Source organism: Bos grunniens, chromosome 3, assembly GCF_055505025.1.
Source record: "Bos grunniens cultivar Pamir isolate PY7600 chromosome 3, Bosgru_T2T1.0, whole genome shotgun sequence".
In the NCBI taxonomy this organism is placed as follows: domain Eukaryota; kingdom Metazoa; phylum Chordata; class Mammalia; order Artiodactyla; family Bovidae; genus Bos; species Bos grunniens.
Genome location: NC_141167.1, coordinates 56,042,028 through 56,061,947, shown reverse-complemented (window position 1 = coordinate 56,061,947; position 19,920 = coordinate 56,042,028).

Genomic DNA, 19,920 nt, shown 5'->3' with positions numbered 1-19,920 from the left:
GTTAGAGAAGAGACAACCTCTATTTTTTTCATCTCTCCTCTCTTCCACTCTTTCTATGACTGAATATAGAAGCATAGCATTCAGTTCAAGATAGTATATGATCATAAGAGGCATAGAAAACTGCTTACATACACTGAGAATTTAGAGCATGCATCTCTACATGAGTAAAATAAATATAATGGTGATGGTCACCAAGCAATGCCATACAAAAGGAATGGACATAACTTTGAGGAGAGTCCTATGAGCTATACAGTAGGTCCTTGTTTTCAATATAGCTCCATTTTCAATATAACAGTGTGTACATGTACATCCCAAACTCACTAATTATCCCTTCTCTCCTTCTGTATAGCACATGGAAATGTTATGCTCAATGTTATGTGCCAGGTTGGATGGGAGGGGAGTTTGGGGGAGAATGAATACATGTATATGTATAGCTGAATCCTTTTGCTGTTCACCTTAAACTATCACAACATTGTTTGTTGATTGGCTATCAGTTCAGTTCAGTTCAGTTCAGTCGGTCAGTCATGTCTGACTCTTTGCGACCCCATGAATTGCAGCATACCAGGCCTCCCTGTCCATTACCAACTCCTGGAGTTCACCCAAACTCATGTCCATCGAGTCGGTGATGCCATCCAGCCACCTCATCCTCTGTTGTCCCCTTCTCCTCCTGCCCTTAGTTCCTCCCAGCATCAGGGTCTTTTACAATGAGTCAACTCTTCACATGAGGTGGCCAAAGTATTGGGGTTTCAGCTTTAGCATCAGTCCTTCCAAAGAACACCCAGTCATGTCTGACTCTTTGTGACCCCATGGTCTATACGGCCCATGAAATTCTCCAGACCATGCCAGAATACTGGAGTGGGTAGCCTTTCCCTTCTCCAGGGCATCTTCCCTACCTGGGGATTGAACCCACATCTCCTGCATTGCAGGCAGATTCTTTACCTACTGAGCTATTACCCCAGGCTTAGTAGAAGGAAAGAAATCTTAAAAATTAGGGCAGAAATAAATGCAAAAGAAACAAAAGAGACCATAGCAAAAATCAACAAAGCCAAAAGCTGGTTCTTTGAAAGGATAAACAAAATTAACAAACCATTAGCCAGACTCATCAAGAAACAAAGGGAGAAAAATCAAATCAATAAAATTAGAAATGAAAATAGAGAGATCACAACAGAAAACACAGAAATACAAAGGATCATAAGAGACTACTATCAGCAATTATATGCCAATAAAATGGACAACGTGGAAGAAATGGACAAATTCTTAGAAAAGTACAACTTTCCAAAACTGGACCAGGAAGAAATAGAAAATCTTAACAGACCCATCCGGAGAAGGCAATGGCACCCCACTCCAGTACTCTTGCCTGGAGAATCCCATGGGCGGAGGAGCCTGGTAGGCTGCAGTCCATGGGGTTGCGAAGAGTCGGACATGACTGAGCAACTTCACTTTCATGCATTGGAGAAGGAAATGGCAACCCACTCCAGTGTTCTTGCCTGGAGAATCCCAGGGACGGGGGAGCCTGGTGGGCTACCGTCTATGGGGTCACACAGAGTTGGACACGACTGAAGCGATTTGGCAGCAACAGACCCATCACAAGCATGGAAATTGAAACTGTAATCAGAAATCTTCCAGCAAACAAAAGCCCATGTCCAGACGGCTTCACAGCTGAATTCTACCAAAAATTTAGAGAAGAGCTAACAGCTATCCTACTCAAACTCTTCCAGAAAATTGAAGAGGGAGGTAAATTTCGAAACTCATTCTATGAGGCCACCATCACCCTAATATCAAAACCTGACAAAGATGCCACAAAAAAAGAAAACTACAGGCCAATATCACTGATGAACATAGATGCAAAAATCCTTAACAAAATTCTAGCAATTAGAATCCAACAACACATTAAAAAGATCATACACCATGACCAAGTGGGCTTTATCCCAGGGATGCAAGGATTCTTCAATATCTGCAAATCAATCCATGTAATACACCACATTAACAAATTGAAAAATAAAAACCATATGATTATCTCAATAGATGCAGAGAAAGCCTTTGACAAAATTCAACATCCATTCATGATAAAAACTCTCCAGAAAGCAGGAATAGAAGGAACATACCTCAACATAATAAAAGCTATATATGACAAACCCACAGCAAACATTATCCTCAATGGTGAAAATTTGAAAGCATCCCCCCAAAAGTCAGGAACAAGACAAGGGTGCCCACTTTCACTATTACTATTCAACATAGTTTTGGAAGTTTTGGCCACAGCAATCAGAGCAGAAAAGAAATAAAAGAAATCCAAATTGGAAAAGAAGTAAAACTCTCACTGTTTGCAGATGACATGATCCTCTACATAGAAAACCCTAAAGACTCCACCAGAAAATTACTAGAACTGATCAATGAATATAGTAAAGTTGCAGGATATAAAATCAACACACAGAAATCCCTTGCATTCCTATACACTAATAATGAGAAAATAGAAAGAAAAATTAAGGAAACAATTCCATTCACCATTGCAATGGAAAGAATAAAATACTTAGGAATATATCTACCTAAAGAAACTAAAGACCTATATATAGAAAACTATAAAACACTGGTGAAAGAAATCAAAGAGGACACTAATAGATGGAGAAATATACCATGTTCATGGATTGGAAGAATCAATATAGTGAAAATGAGTATACTACCCAAAGAAATTTATAGATTCAGTGCAATCCTTATCAAGCTACCAACGGTATTCTTCACAGAGCTAGAACAAATAATTTCACAATTTGTATGGAAATACAAAAAAACCTCAAATAGCCAAAGCAGTCTTGAGAAAGAAGAATGGAACTGGAGGAATCAACCTGCCTGACTTCAGGCTCTACTACAAAGCCACAGTCATCAAGACAGTATGGTACTGGCACAAAGACAGAAATATAGATCAATGGAACAAAATAGAAACCCCAGAGATAAATCCACGCACCTATGGACACCTTATCTTTGACAAAGGAGACAAGAATATACAATGGATTAAAGACAATCTCTTTAACAAGTGGTGCTGGGAAAACCGGTCAACCACTTGTAAAAGAATGAAACTAGAACACTTTCTAACACCATACACAAAAATAAACTCAAAATGGATTAAAGATCTAAACGTAAGACCAGAAACCATAAAACTCCTAGAGGAGAACATAGGCAAAACAATCTCCAATATACATAACAGCAGGATCCTCTATGACCCACCTCCCAGAATATTGGAAATAAAAGCAAAACTAAACAAATGGGACCTAATTAAACTTAAAAGCTTCTGCACAACAAAGGAAACTATAAGCAAGGTGAAAAGACAGCCTTCAGAATGGGAGAAAATAATAGCAAATGAAGCAACTGACAAACAACTAAACTCAAAAATATACAAGCAACTCCTACAGCTCAATTCCAGAAAAATAAATGACCCAATCAAAAAATGGACCAAAGAACTAAATAGACATTTCTCCAAAGAAGACATACAGATGGTTAACAAACACATGAAAAGATGCTCAACGTCACTCATTATCACAGAAATGCAAATCAAAACCACTATGAGGTACCATTTCACACCAGTCAGAATGGCTGCGATCCAAAAGTCTACAAGCAATAAATGCTGGAGAGGGTGTAGAGAAAAGGGAACCCTCTTACACTGTTGGTGGGAATGCAAACTAGTACAGCCACTATGGAGAACAGTGTGGAGATTCCTTAAAAAACCGGAAATAGAACTGCCTTATGACCCAGAAATCCCACTGCTGGGCATACACACAGAGGAAACCAGAAGGGAAAGAGACACGTGTACCCCAATGTTCATCGCAGCACTGTTTATAATAGCCAGGACAGGGAAGCAACCTAGATGTCCATCGGCAGATGAATGGATAAGAAAGCTGTGGCACATATACACAATGGAGTATTTCTCAGCCATTAAAAAGAATAAAGACTCTGGAAATTCTTAGTATGACAGAGAAATGGCTAAGAGAAGTGAGACAGAATAAACAAGACAAGAAGGTGCATCTCTTTTTTCTGGATACAAATAACAACAAGGCATATTTTAATATAACATAAGAAAAAAATTTAACAGAACTATTCAAGCATGCAATAAGTTAGTTCTGGAGTGAAAGTGTTAGGTGCTCAGTCATGTCTGACTCTTTGCAACCCCATGGACTGTGGCCCACCAGGCTCCTCTGTCCATGGGATACTCCAGGCAAGACTGGAGTGGGTTGCCATTGTCTTCTCTAGGGGATCTTCGCAACCCAGGGATCTAACATGAGTCTCCTACAATACAGGCAGTTTCTTTACCATCTGAGCCACAAGGCAAGCTGCATATGTTTAGAAGTATTCAAAGTAATATTGGATGGTCACTGGTTTAGAATATACTACAAGGAATCTATTTACTCACAAATATCAATGTTTGCGCAAATGCTACTCAACATTATGATAAACACAAGGGTTTTAAAAGACACAACATTTTTGAACACCTGCCATATTGTAAGATCTCTACCATGTGCTGCTAAGTCACTTCAGTTGTGTCCGACTCTGTGCAACACCATAGATAGCAGCCTACTAGGCTCCCCTGTCCCTGGGATTCTCCAGGCAAGAATACTGGAGTGGGTTGCCATTTCCTTCTCCAATGCATGAATGTGAAAGTGAAATTACTCAGTCATGCCAGACTCTTAGCGACCCCATGGACTGCAGCCCACCAGGCTCCTCCGTCCATGGGATTTTCCAGGCAAGAGTACTGGAGTGGGGTGCCGTTGCCTTCTCCACCATCTGCTAGGTAAATGCAGATAAATATGAACTAGATTTTTTTCTCAAGGTACAAAAAAGCATGAAAATAAATATAGATAATTAAATATACTGTCAATGTAAACAATATTGTAAGTTTTTAAAATAATAAATCAAAGAGGGCTTCTTAAAGTAGGTAACATTTGATTGAGTCCTAAGGGAAAACTGAGCCAAAATTCCCCAAAATTTCATTAAAGAGAAAGAAGAGCTTGCCTTAGAACCCAAGTAGTTTCCTAGGCAGGAGTCTACAGTTGAACATTTATGTTGACAAGTTCACTATTTGCAGTAACAAGTGAACAAAACTATCCACTATCTTACTTAATTAACTCTTATAGAAAACCCTACAAACAATAGGGAATATAAATACTTTTCTAGATCACACAGAATCATTACCAGGATAGCCCATATCCTTAGCCATAAAGGAAACCTTAATACATTAAAAAGTATTAAGTAACTAAAAGTATACCTATGTATACAAATAAATAATTTAGAAATCCAAAATAGAAAGATTTGTGATAAATATCAAAATATTTGCAAAATAAATAGCATATTGTAAATAATCATGGTCAAAGAAAGAATGAAAGGGATATGAAAAATTATTTTTCTCTGAATGAAAATGAAAAGACAATATCAAAATTTGTAGGATGCCACTAAAGAGGTACTTAAAGGAAATATCATATCTCTAAATTCTTAGAAAAGAAGAACAGCATAAACTCAATGATCTTAGCTTTTACCTTAAGAAACTAGAAAAAGAAGATCAAATTAGCATCAAAGGAGGAGAAAGGTAACAAAATAATTGTAAAATAATGAAATAGTTATTTTTTAAAAAACAGAGAAATAATAAAGAAAATATTTGGAACCAAAAGCAGAGTCTTTGAGAAGGTCAATAAGACTGATAAACTAGCCAAGTTGGTCATGGTTAAGGAAAAAAAAAAAAAAGAACAAGAAATGTTATACCATAAGAAATGTGAGAAGCAATGATACTCAGATTCTTCACATATTATGAGAATAATAACAAAATATTTTGAACAAATTTAATTGTATCTTATTGAAGCAATCTAATCTTAGCAAGACATGGAACAACAGACTGGTTCCAAATTGGGAAAGGAGTACTTCAAAGTTGTATATTGTCACCCTGCTTAGTTAGCTTATATGCAGAGTACATTACGTGAAATGCCGGGCTGGATGAAGCACAAGCTGGAATCAAGATTGACAGGAGAAATATCAATAACCTCAGATATACACATGACACCACCCTTATGGCATAAAGCAAAGAGGAACTAAAGAGCCTCTTGATGAAGGAGAAAGAGAATAGCGAAAAAACTGGCTTAAAACTCAACATTCAGAAAACTAAGACCATGGCATCCAGTCCTATCATTTCATGGCTAATAGATGGGGAAATAATGGAAACAGTGAGAAACTTTATTTTTGGAGGGGCTTTAAAATCACTGCAGATGGTGACTGCAGCCATGAAATTAAAAGACACTTGCTCCCTTGGAAGAAAAACTATGACCAACCTAGACAGCACATTAAAAAGCAGAGACATTATTTTGCCAACAAAGGTCCATCTAGTTAAAACTATGGTTTTTCCAGTAGTCATGTATGGATGTGAGCTGCTGCTGCTAAATCGCTTCAGTCGTGTCCGACTCTGTGCGACCCCATAGACAGCAGCCCACCAGGCTCCCCTGTCCCTGGGATTCTCCAGGCAAGAACACTGGAGTGGGTTGCCATTTCCTTCTCCAATGCATCAAAGTGAAAAGTGAAGAAATTCAGTCGTGTCCCACTCCTAGCAACCGCATGGACTGCAGCCTACCAGGCTCCTCCGTTTATTTTCCAGGCAAGAATACTGGAGTGGGTCGCCGTTGCCTTCTCTGATGGATGTGGAGAGTTGGACTATAAAGAAGGCTGAGCACCAAAGAATTGATGCTTTTGAACTGTGGTGTTGGAGAAGATTCTTGAGAATCCCTTGGACTGCAAGGAGGTCCAACCAGTCCATCCTAAAGGAAATCAGTCCTGAATGTTCACTGGAAGGACTGATGCTAAAGCTGAAACTTTGGCCACATGATGTCAAGAACTGACTCATTGGAAAAGACCCTGATGCTAGGAAAAATTGAAGGCAGGAGGAGGCAGGGACAATAGAGGATGAGATGGTTGGATGGCATCACTGACTCAATGGACATGAGTTTGAGCAAGCTCTGGGAGCTGGTGATGGACAGGGAGGCTTGGCATGCTGCAGTACCTGGGGTTACAAAAAGTTGGACACGACTGAGTGACTGAACTGAACTGAATCTTAGCAAGACACAAACTACCAAAACTCACTCGAGATGAAAAAGATAGGCTAAATAGCTCTATAGCTCTTATAAAAGTTGAATCAGAAGTTAAACATCTTTCCATACAGTTTAAAATTTAATATTTACTTTGTCCAGGAGTCTGAACTTCAGGTTTATAAATAAATAAAAATAGATCTTCAGTTCAGTTCAGTCACTCAGTCGTGTCCGATTCTTTGTGACCCCATGGACTGCAGCATGCCGGGCCTCCCTGTCCATCATCAACTCCCAGAGCTTGCTTAAACTCACGTCCATCGAGTCAATGATGCTATCCAACTGACTTAACCTCTGTCGTCCCCTTCTCCTCCTGCCTTCAATCTTTCCCAGCATCAGGGTTTTTTCCAGTGAGTCAGTTCTTCCCATCAGGTGGCCAAAGTATTGGAGTTTCAGCTTCAGCATCAGTCCTTCTAAAGAATATTCAGGATTGACTTACTTTAAAAATAGATCTCATCCTTGTCTAAATGTTGAGAATGTCTACCTACATCAAATGACTTCATGTAGGGCAGAATCTTGAGCCAGCTTTTCCAAAAAATCTACAGAGAAGCCATATTGATAGATTTCTTAGTGAGTATAAATTTAAAAAAAAAGTTACTTAAAAGAATTTAAATGATGCCTTTTTCTCTTTCTTTAAATATATTTGTATTTTATCAGATTAGCCAAGTTTTTCAATATGTGCACTATTGAAATTTAAAGCTAGATGTTTATTTGCTATGGGGACTACCAAGTGGCTTACAATGTGTATCAACATGTCTGGCTTCTACCTATTAGAACAACTCTCTGTCAAGTTGTAAGAAACAAAAATGTCTCCAGACATTGCTAAACTCTTTGGTAGCAAAAATGCTCCCTTTGAGGAATCAGTAATTTAGGGTCAAATACTGCTCCCTTGGCAATTGGGCTATACTATTAAGAAAGCATTTATAGCTTTATCGTTATGTATTTGTTGCTTTCAGAGTTAAAAATCTCTGAGAACATTTTTTTTTTAGCATTTTATTATGCTTGTCCTCCATGTTTCAACAATAAGTAAGGAATTTCCTGTATAGTAAATTGCTTTAAAGGGAATTTCAGTCAGAGAGATTAAGGTGAGAAAAATAATATGTATAGTTGGAGAAAATCTAGACCCAAGAAGGTTAGAGTATATATAATAGTATTAAAATAGCCTTCATTTAACTGTTAAGCTCTTTTTCATTCTGTACTGATAAATAGCAGTAATTAACATTGAAGTTTAGAATATGTCAAGAAAAATGTCAAGAATTGCATGTTCATTATATCATGTAATACTTACAGACTATAATGAGATAAGTACCATTATTATTCCCATTATGTACATGACAAAACTTAAGTAATTTAGTCAAACATATGTAGTAAGTAGTGAATAGCAGAACTAGTTTACAAACTCATCTTGTGTGCTTCTATAATGTAAGTTCTAGACTTTATGCTCTTGCTACTTGGATAAACAAAGATAAATAGCATCTTTTCAAGAACTCACAATCTAGAAAATCCTCATTAATCCTAGTTTTATGTTTGCATATTATTTTTCCTTTTAGAATATCTAACATTACAATTTAATTTAAATAAACAGTTACAATATTGTTCTATAGTTTATTTATTTCCTGTGCCTTGACTATAACATAACCTCTAAATATTTATGTTTTTGTAAAGTTTAATTTCAAATACCTTGTTCCTGAAGTCAGTTGTATCCCACCCTATCTGTGAGAAAAAAAAGTAAATATCACAGGGGAAATACAGTGATGTGATTATGTCTGTGGTTCAGGGACCAAATGGAATCAGCTACCTCCAGGGAAAAGGCATTGTCCAGGAAAATTATTGACTTACAAAATTATCCACCAAAGCCTTAAAGGAACGTGCTTGTTATCCTGGAAAGCAATGGCAGCATGTATAACTCTATGAAGATAGTTTTCTATTATTTTGTTATTGTTGTTAGTGTTAGTCACTCAGTCATGACCAACTCTTTGTGAATCCATAGACTGTAACCCACCAGGCTCCTCTATCCATGGAATTCGCCAAGCAAGAATACTGGAGTGGGTAGCTATCCCTTCATTAGGGGATTTTCCTGACCCAGGGATGGAACACAGTTCTGCTGCATTGCAGGGGGATTCTTTACCATCTGAGCCACTGGAGAAGCCCATTGTTGTTAAAGATAAAGCATCTTTGTGTTTACTTTTGCATTATTTTATGACAGGTGGACTGAAATAGAAAAGCATTTTTAAAATATATTCACATTGTTGTGAATGTGTTTTAATCACCTGAAAGTATCTTCTATTTACAACTGAATCATACAAGAAAATCAAGGAAAGGCATTCAGCTGAAACAAGTAAGCTCAGATACCTTGTTCAATGAGAATAAGACAATCTGTTTATACACTGAAAATATTTTTGAAGTCTCTCAAATGTTTTTATTTACAATCTTAGTTTTGTGCAGGACTCAATAAGTTAGTATCAGCCTCTGTCATTTCATCCTCTATCTTACCTGATGACATTTGTTTTTATTAAAAAAGAAGAAAAGAAAGAAAGAAAGAAAGAAAAAGGACAGTGTTCTTTGAACAAAAACTTTCTATTTCACAAAGCTGCAGGTAAACGGATATCCTGGCAGATTTTTTTTTTTTCATAAAAGGGCATGGAGGAATATGACTAATATAAAAATTAAAGAGATGTTTGTGTGTGCTTTAAACCTTTCTTCCACAAATGCTGAAGAGGCTACCAAAGGAATTATATCAGATTCTTGTCTATGGGCAAGTACAAATGCTGAAGAGGCTACCAAAGGAATTATATCAGATTTTATGTCTACAAGCAAGTACAAATACTCTTATCTGCAGAACACTTTGGAGAAGAGATAACCTCTTTACTTCACTGATGCCTCTGTAATAATTTCCCTTTACTTAGCATTTGAAACTTTCCCCCTACCTCAAAGTAATGCTATTGTTATTATTGTTTAGTCACTAAGTCATGTCCAACTCTTTTTGTGACCCCATGAACTGTACCCCTCCAGACTCCTCTGTCCATGGGATTTTCCAGACAAGAGTACTGGAGTGGATTGATGTTTCCTTCTCCAGGGGATCTTCCTGACCCAGGGACTGAACCCACATTTCCTGCTTGACAGATGGATTCTTTACCTCTGAGCCACCAGAGAAGCCCATTAGTAATATATTAAAAAGCAGCCACATTAAGGCCCTTTCCCAAGATTCCCTGGTGTTAAATATGCAAAACCCACATGAAATATTCATTTAAAATACAGGTTCTTGAGTCTCATCTCAGAGGATTTGAGTAAGTGCTTCTAGGATGAGGTTCAGGAGTCTGCATTTTATAAGTCACTCAGTTGATGAGTGGGTCCCAGATCACAACTTGAGAAACATTCAAGGAAAGAGCCCAGCAGGATCATATAAGATGTGAAAACTTTCAATCCTTGAGGAAGTAATCACTCCTTAAGGCCATAATGAAAGAAAAACATTTAATATTTCTAAAGAGAAACCTCAAATAAAAGAGAATTTATTCTGAAGCCCTTGAGGTCTAGAAAACATTACTGTGGGTTGTGTGAGACCTAGAATCTCCTCTATAGCAACATTCAAGAAAAATTCAGCCACCAGATGGGGGACTCAACCAACAGATCAAAGACAAATACCATCCTGAAGTCACAACCTATGCAGTAGTAATTTATCTTTCGTATAAAGCATAGGATGAGCTATCAAGGCAATCAGAACTCACCCTTGATTTTAATATTCCCAATGTGAAATTCTTGCTTCTCCCACATCGCTTCAATAGCAACAATAAAGGCCTCAGAAATTATCCGAGTGGAAGTGAGAAATAGATTTAATGGACTAGATCTGATAGACAGAGTACCTGATGAACTATGGAATGAGGTTCATGTCATTGTACAAGAGATAGGGATCAAGACCTTCCCCATGGAAAAGAAATGCAAAAAAGCAAAATGGATGTCTGAGGAGACCTTACAAATAGCTGTGAAAAGAAGAGAAGCCAAAAACAAAGGAGAAAACGAAAGATATCCCCATTTGAATGCAGAGTTCCAAAGAATAGCAAGAAGAGATAAGGAAGCATTCCTCAGCAATCAATGCAAAGAAATAGAGGAAAACAACAGAATGGGAAAGACTAGAGATCTCTTCAAGAAAATTAGAGATACCAGAGGAACATTTCATGCAAAGATGGGCTTGATAAAGGACAGAGATGGTATGGACCTAACAGAAGCGGAAGATATTAAGAGGAGGTGGCAAGAATATACAGAAGAATTGTACAAAAAAGATCTTCATGACCCAGATAATCACGATGGTGTGATCACTGACCTAGAGCCAAACATCCTGGAATGTGAAGTCAAGTAGGCCTTAGAAAGCATCACTACGAACAAAGTTAGTGGAGGTGATGGAATTCCAGTGGAGCTATTTCAAATCCTGAAAGATGATGCTGTAAAAGTGCTGCACTCAATATGCCAGCAAATTTGGAAAACCCAGCAGTGGCCACAGGACTGGAAAAGGTCAGTTTTCATTCCAATCCCAAAGAAAGGCAATGCCAAAGAATGCTCAAACTACTGCACAATTGCACTCATCTCACACATTAGTAAAGTAATGCTCAAAATTCTCCAAGCCAGGCTTCAGCAATGCATGAACGGTGAACTTCCAGATGTTCAAGCTGGTTTTAGGAAAGGCAGAGGAACCAGAGATCAAATTGTCAACATCCACTGATTCATCAAAAAAGTAAGAGAGTTCCAGAAAAACATCTATTTCTGCTTTATTGACTATGCCAAAGCCTTTGACTGTGTGGATCACAATAAACTGTGGAAAATTCTGAAAGAGATGGGAATACCAGACCACCTGACCTGCCTCTTGAGAAACCTATACACAGGTCAGGAAGAACCAGTTAGAACTGAACTGGACATGGAACAACAGACTGGTTCCAAATAGGAAAAGGAATCCATCAAGGCTGTATATTATCACCCTGCTTATTTAACTTATATGCAGAGTACATCATGAGAAACGCTGGGCTGGAAGAAGCACAAGCTGGAATCAAGATTGCCGGGAGAAATATCAATAACCTCAGATATGCAGATGACACCACCCTTATGGCAGAAAATGAAGAGGAACTAAAGGACCTCTTGATGAAAATGAAAGTGGAGAGTGAAAAAGTTGGCTTAAAGCTCAACATTCAGAAAACGAAGATCATGGCATCTGGTCCCATCACTTCATGGCAAATAGATGGGAAAACAGTGGAAACAGTGTCAGACTTTATTTTTCTGGGGTCCAAAATCACTACAGATGGTGACTGCAGCCATGAAATTGAAAGATGTTTATTCCTTGGAAGGAAAGTTATGACCAACCCAGAAAGCATGTTAAAAAGCAGAGATATTACTTTGCCAACCAAGGTCTGTCTAGTCAAGTCTATGGTTTTTCCAGTGGTCATGTATGGATGTGAGAGTTGAACTGTGAAGAAGACTGAGTGCCGAAGAATTGATGCTTTTGAACTGTGGTGTTGGAGAAGACTCTTGCGAGTTCCTTGGACTGCCAGGAGATCCAACCAGTCTGTCCTAAAGGAGATCAGTCCTGAGTGTTCATTGGAAGGACTGACAGTGAGGCTGAAACTCCAATACTTTGGCCACCTCATGCTAAGAGTTGACTCTGGAAAAGACCCTGTTGCTGGCAGGGATTGGGGGCAGGAGGAGAAGGGGATGACAGAGGAGAGATGGCTCGATGGCATCACCGACTCAATGCACGTGAGTTTGGATGAACTCCAGGAGTTGGTGATGGACAGGGAGGGCTGGTGTACTGCAATTCATGGGGTTGCAAAGAGTTGGACATGACTGAGCAACTGAACTGAACTGAACTGAAATAATAGAGTACAGATTTGCTTTCCACTTTCTTTTCAATGCAAACCTTTTTTGAGTCAATCATTTTAGCTCCTGTCTTGCTGGTTGAGACTTTTCTAAAATGATCTGAAGAAAATAAGGTATATTTCACTGTTCATATAAGTGGGGTTTGTACATATATTTTTTAATGGGTTGTGTTTGTGACAAGATCTTGCTTTAACATTTGATGATTTTAAGACATTTCCTTAACTGACAGAGAAGTAGTTTCAGTGCAGTCAGCTATTTAAAAGAACAAGGGAGGATGGTATACTCCTGTAACAAGTCTTATATAAAACCTCCCAGAACCCTCTATAGCAGCCTAAAATATATTATCCCTGAAGAAAATCATTAGGTTGATGAGGCAGCGTAGTAGAGTGGTTAAGGGCATAGATTCCACAGCTGAACTGCTTGAATGGAATTCTTTTCACTAGCTTCTGTCCTTGGTCAAACTATTTAACTTACATAGGGAGGATAACAATATTACTAGTTTTTTGGATTGTTAGGATTACATGAATTAATAACATGTTAAGGTCTTAACCATGGTGATTCAGACAGTAAAGAATCCACCTGCAATGCAGGAGAGACCTGGGTCCGATCCCTGGGTCAGGAAGATCCTCTGGAGAAGGAAATGGTAGCCCACTCCTATATTCTTGCCTGGAGAATTCCATGGGCAGAGAAGCCTGGCAAACTGCAGTCCTTGGAGTCTCAAAGAATCAGACGTGACTGAGCGACTAACACTTTCAGATGCTTTCATTCATAAGGTCTTAAAACAATGGCTGTCACATGGCAACCACTGTGCTTATTTAGCAGCACTTAAAGAGAACTATCCCTAGAGGAGGACATGGAAACCCACTCCAGTGTTCTTCCCTAGAGAATCTTCATGGACAGAGGAGCCTAGTGGGCTACAGTCCATGGGGTTGCAAAGAGTTGGACATGAGTAAGAGACTAAGCACAGCACAAATAGTGCTGCTATATGTACTATAGATGATGAAAAATATGAAGAGATGATTAGGAAAAACCTGTAATATGTTAAATATAACTAAACACTTTTATGGACAAAACACAAGGAATAGATGATAACACATTCCAATTGGAAAAGGAGAAAAGAAATGTCTCACTATTTAGTGTGTCAAACTCCAAATAACTAGTATTTGAGCTGAGTCAAAATGCATGAATAATATCAAGATAAATTCACATTTTAAATATTTAGTCAGATAGTTAAGAAATTGAGAGAAAGGAATCTAATGGGGCTTAAAAAGAGACAAAGGAGTAATTGTAGATGACCTGCTCACAGAACAGAGCAACTCTCCCTAGCACACATTTTGTGCAATGCTCACTGTTCTCTGAGTAAGCTTCAGACTCTATCAAATGGTATGTAACAGGCCAATTTAAACCAATACATGGCACCTTTTCCTGAGGCAACATACTGACAAAGTTCCATGTCAGTTTACTATAGTCTAGGGGAGCAGTGAGTAGGGGCTTTCTTATCAAAGAGTAATCAGTCTCCATGAGGTCAAGAGGCAGGTAAGAATGAATAGGAAAGGAAGCAACTGTCACTTCCCACCCTCACAGGATGCAATTAAATGGTTTTCCTTACGGTTATTGCTAACTAGGGACCTGGGAATGGTTGAATAAGACATGATTCTCTCCCTGTGCTTGATAGAAGAGTTTAGATGGTTCATTTTAGAGGTGCGGGAAAAAAACAAAGCATACCATTTTATCAAGCTCAGTTGACTTCACTCCTGAATCTGCAAAATTTGGTTTGAAACTTTGTGAGACCCAAGTTTCTTGTGAGATTTCTGTGTTTTCAGATTCCAGTCAAGTGGAAAATGAACAGGCACACTCTCAGCAACTCTTCTGTTCAGGGTAAGTCAGGGCCATCTGGGGGTGAGGCTCCATGAAACCCCAATGCCAGCACACTTTCTCCAATTTCATACGATGTAAGTTCTAAAGGAAAATCTGCTTCCCCAGTAATGAAACTCTTGCTCCCTTTATTTTGCTAGAAATTCCTTCATATAAGGGCTTCCCTGGTGGCTTAGACAGTAAAGGATCTGCCTGCAATACAGGGGACCCGGGTTGGATCCCTGGGTTGAGAAGATCTCCTGGAGAAGGGAATGCCTACCCACTCCAGTACTCTTGCCTGGAGAATTCCATGGTCAGAGGAGCCTGTCAGGCTACATGTAGTCCATGGGGTCACAAAGAGCTGGACACAACTGAGTGACTAACACTTTCACTTTTCCTTCATATCATTTGTTCTATTTGACACCCATCATTCTATTCCTGAAGAAGCATTTTCTGTGGAGTCACTGAGAAAAAGAGCAGCCCATGTAAGAGAAACAAAGAGCAGAGATACCACAAGGAGCAAACTTTCTGGATTAAAGAACTGAAACAAATGATGCAGTTCAGTTCAGTTCAGTCACTCAGTTGTGTCTGACTCTTTGTGACCCCATGGACTGCAGCACACCAGGCCTCCCTGTCCATCACCAGCTCCTGGAGTTTACTCAAGCTCATGTCTTGAGTCAGTGATGCCATCCAACCATCTCATCCTCTGTCATCCCCTTCTCCTCATGCCTTCGATCTTTCCCAGCACCAAGGTCCTTTCAAATGAGTCAGTTCCTCGCATCAGGTGGCCACAGCAATTGGAATTTCAACTTCAGCATCAGTCCTTCCAGTGAATATTCAAGACTGATTTCCCTTAGGATGGACTGGTTGGATCTCTTTGCAATCCAAGGGACTCTCAAGAGTCTTCTCCAACACCATGGTTCAAAAACATCAATTCTTCATTGCTCAGCTTTCTTTATGGTCCAACTCTCGCATCCATACATGACTACTGGAAAAACCATAGCTTTGACTAGATGGACCTTTGTTGGCAAAGTAATGACTCTGCTTTTTAATATGCTGCATAGGTTTGTCATAACTTTTCTTCCAAGGAGCAAGTGTCTTTTAACTTCATGGCTGCAGTCACCACCCGCAGTGATTTTGGAGCCCCTCCACCCCCCCGACCAAAAAAAATAAAGTCTGTCACTGTTTCCACTGTTTCCCCATCTATTTGCCATGATGTGATGGGACCAGATGCCATGATCTTAGTTTTCTGAATGTTGAATTTTAAGCCAACATTTTCACTTTCTTCTTTCACTTTCATCAAGAGGCTCTTTAGTTCTTCTTTGCTTTTGACCATAAGAGTGGTGTCATCTGCATATCTGAGATTATTGATATTTCCCCCCTCCATCTTGATTCCAGCTTGTGCTTCATCCAGCCCAGCGTTTCTCATGATGTACTCTGCATATAAGTTAAATAAGCAGGGTGACAATATACAGCCTTATAGCTCAGTTGGTAAATAATCTGCCTTCAATGCAGGAGACCCAGGTTCAATTCCTAGTTCAGGAAGATCCCCTGGAGAATGGATAGGCTACCCACTCCAATATTCTTGGGCTTCTCTTGTGGCTCAGATGGTAAAGAATTCGCCTGCAATGTGGGAGACCTGGGTTTGATCCCTGGGTTGGGAATACACCCTGGAGAAGGGAAAGGCTACCAACTCCAGTATTCTGGCCTGGAGAATTCCATAGACTATACAGTCCATGGGTTCACAAAGAGTTGGACAAATGATGCTGGATGTGGTATAAAAGCACTACCCTGAGTCAATATTCAGTGTGAGGTACATAAAAGAAGCACTTCTCTTCAAATAGTGATTAGAACCTACACCTTTCTTTTTCTTTCCTCATAAATACACATTTCCCCCAAAATTACTGTTGTAACATAACCACTAAATTTTCTCACATTTTCTTCCTTCACCTTCAGGGTTTCAAAAGACACTTCACCTACAAGACCTGTCTAGTCACTTAATCTCCTAACACAGAGGGTCAATGTGCAATGCTGCATATGAAATACACACACTGAAACAGTAGCGGTGGGGGCCCTTTTGTGAAGAAGAAAACTGCAAACATTACTAAGTATAAATAGCTTTGAGCCAGTGACAAATAATTGTATCTCATTATTCACATGAAAGGGCCCCTGTTGTACAGTGATTCAGATGGTAATGAAAAGAGGAAAGACACTGAAGGGAAAGGAAGCACAGGAATGTTTAGGAACTTGGAGAAAGGATGCCTGTAGGCAAATGTGCTTGCCTTGTCAAGCCTATGAATAATCTGAACATTCTCATGTCCCTGGATTTCTCTATCTGAAAGCCTCACTCTGGATTCCACTTCTAGTCAGTGCCCAGGGTGAAAAACAAGTCTTTGAATAAAATCAGTTTATTTTATTAGAGAAACCAATTTGAAGTAACAATGGCATCTGATCATTCATGTTGTTTTAATAGAATTGTTCATACTAGATATCTTTTAGGTATGAAATTGAATTATGTTTGTGAAGTGGAGTTAATGAAATGAATCCCTTTTTCTAAGATTAAGCAATTTAATGAAGCAGGTTTAACTAGATTGGTGTTATGAAAATAATGCCAGCTGCGATTTAGAGTTGCATGTTACTTGGAAGAGGATTTTTGTAAGATTCTCTTTGGGGAATGTTTATTTAGGGAGAATACAGGCATCACATTTCATTTTTCCAAATCTTTAATCAATTTTTGAAAAAAATATATTATGGGCTTCCCTTGTGGCTCAGCTGTTAAAGAATCTGCCTACAATGTGGAAGATTGCGTTCAATCCCTGGTAAAGGGAAAGGCTACCAACACTAGTATTCTGGCCTGGAGAATTCCATGGACTGTATAAGTCCATGGGGTCACAAAGAGTAGGACATGACTGAGCAACTTTCACTATCAATCACTATATACAGAAACTGGAAATCAGGGAAGATTTCTTTTTAAGTTGTAATCCATATATAGAGAAAGCCAGGTCATTAAAATGGTTGCATACATATTTCAACCAACTCTACAGGTGCAAATAAATATTTTTTAATATGTGTCTTGCCAAGACTGCATCTTGTAATACATAAATGTAAACAGTAAAATGTTGCTTCTCTTATTTTTTTATTAAGGAAGTTTTGGGAAAAGAACTGAGCATCAGAAGTTTGAGGAAGTCATTCATTGTAGGTGTAAAGAATGGTGGGTGGAGTAGTTAAAGATATGTGAGAGGTTTTGTTCTGTCAGTTTTTTAGAAATAATTAAGTCTATTTTTGAAAAGTGAAAGTGCAGTCATTTGTCATTTAGTCCTATCAGACTCTTTGTGACCCTATAGACTATAGCACGCCAGCCTCCTCTGTCCATGGGATTCTCTAGGCAAGAATACTGGAGTGGTTTGCATTCCCTTCTCTAGGAGATCTTCCCGACCCAGAGATGAACCTGGGTCTCCTGCATTGCAGGCAGATTCTTTACCATCTGAGATACCAGGGAAGCCCTTATATATATGTATATATATATGATCCTTAAATATATATATGAATATTGAATATATTAATATATATGAATATCATAATATATATATATATATATATATGAATATTGGCTAATCATTGTCTCTAATTGCACCAGGGAAGCCCCAGTGGGTTTATTATAAAACTTGCCACAGCAGGCTATCTTAGGAGTCAAAATACATATTAACTCAGGTAAATATTTTTTCCCCACAGGACAAATAACATATAATGGCTTTTCTGGAAAAAAACATTTGAAATTTTCTCAGTACATCTGGTATGTAGATTTTAATAGACTATATAAAATGTTTAATTAGAGTTACTAGACCCATTTTGTATTTAAAATTGGTTGTTACAAAAATTACACACTATTTTTATGGCAATAAGACAGAAAACAGTTATTTAGTGCTAGAATCAACACAGCACATTGAAAAGACATCACTTTTTTCGATAAAAGCAATTTTTTTTGTTTGTTTTCAAAGGTCAGATGGTGTTATATTCATATTGTTCTTTAACACTGTGATTAAACATTTTAGTTATCTGGGTAAAACGTCAGGTCACTTTTCATCTTTCTTAAGTGCTTTTGTTACTACTCAGCAGCTGAGGTAAGAGTCACAGGAAGGAACTGGTCATAGCCTCCTGTCTGACATGGCGGCTCTACAGAGGAAGGGAGGAAGGCGTACTCCAAGCAGAGCCTCTTTGTTCTAAACTCTCTTTGACGCATTTGACCTAAACATGGTCAATCTCACAGCAAGTTCTTAAGACTTATTGAAAAGTAGTCGCTCTTAAAAATTTAGATAAAGCAAGAATTCATTGAATACTTTAAAATGTTGGTGATTTATTGGCTCAGAGTTTAATTATGATTTAAAAGTATACCTATTGCCTTTTTTTCTTTCCCAGAGGCAGGAAACAAGACCAGGATATAAAAGAGCAGTTGAGAGACTGCAGTTACCAACACAGAACAAACTGTAGCCAAGAATCTGTTTACCTCTAGCTTCTGACTCACTGATGACCAGTAGACAACTGCTTTGTTCTCTTTGCTTAATATTTCATACATGAAAATAATAGACCTGGAATAAGAAATGATACCTCTCAAGTCAGTTGTGAGTGTCTTTAATTACTGCTCAAAGGGGAGTTTAATATATTTAACAGTGAGTTTTTGTAAAAATGCTCAACAATATGATAATGCGTCTTAATTGGCCAGGCTGGATTCCAGAAATCTAATTTAATTTTTGTAATTTTCTTTAGCACTCCTTGCTAACGCTAACTGATAAATCTGTAAGATATCTTTTTATACTTGGGTTGATCCTGAAGGGAACAAAGGTGAATAAATGACTCCCTGAGTATACAGTGTTCAACCATGTGAAGTAATTTCCTACGTGAAACCCTCCAGAGTGCCCTTCACAGTACCCAAAGAAATAATCCCTCTAAATTGTTCTTCAGTGGCCTAGAAAAGTGAAATCTTCACATAGACAGGTTGGAACTTCTGTAAACTTATCAACTATAGCAGTAGGTCTAGGTTTCCAAAGTTGAAACTTCGTGTTGAAGCTATGGTTAAATCAAAATAGACACTGAAGAAACATTCTCA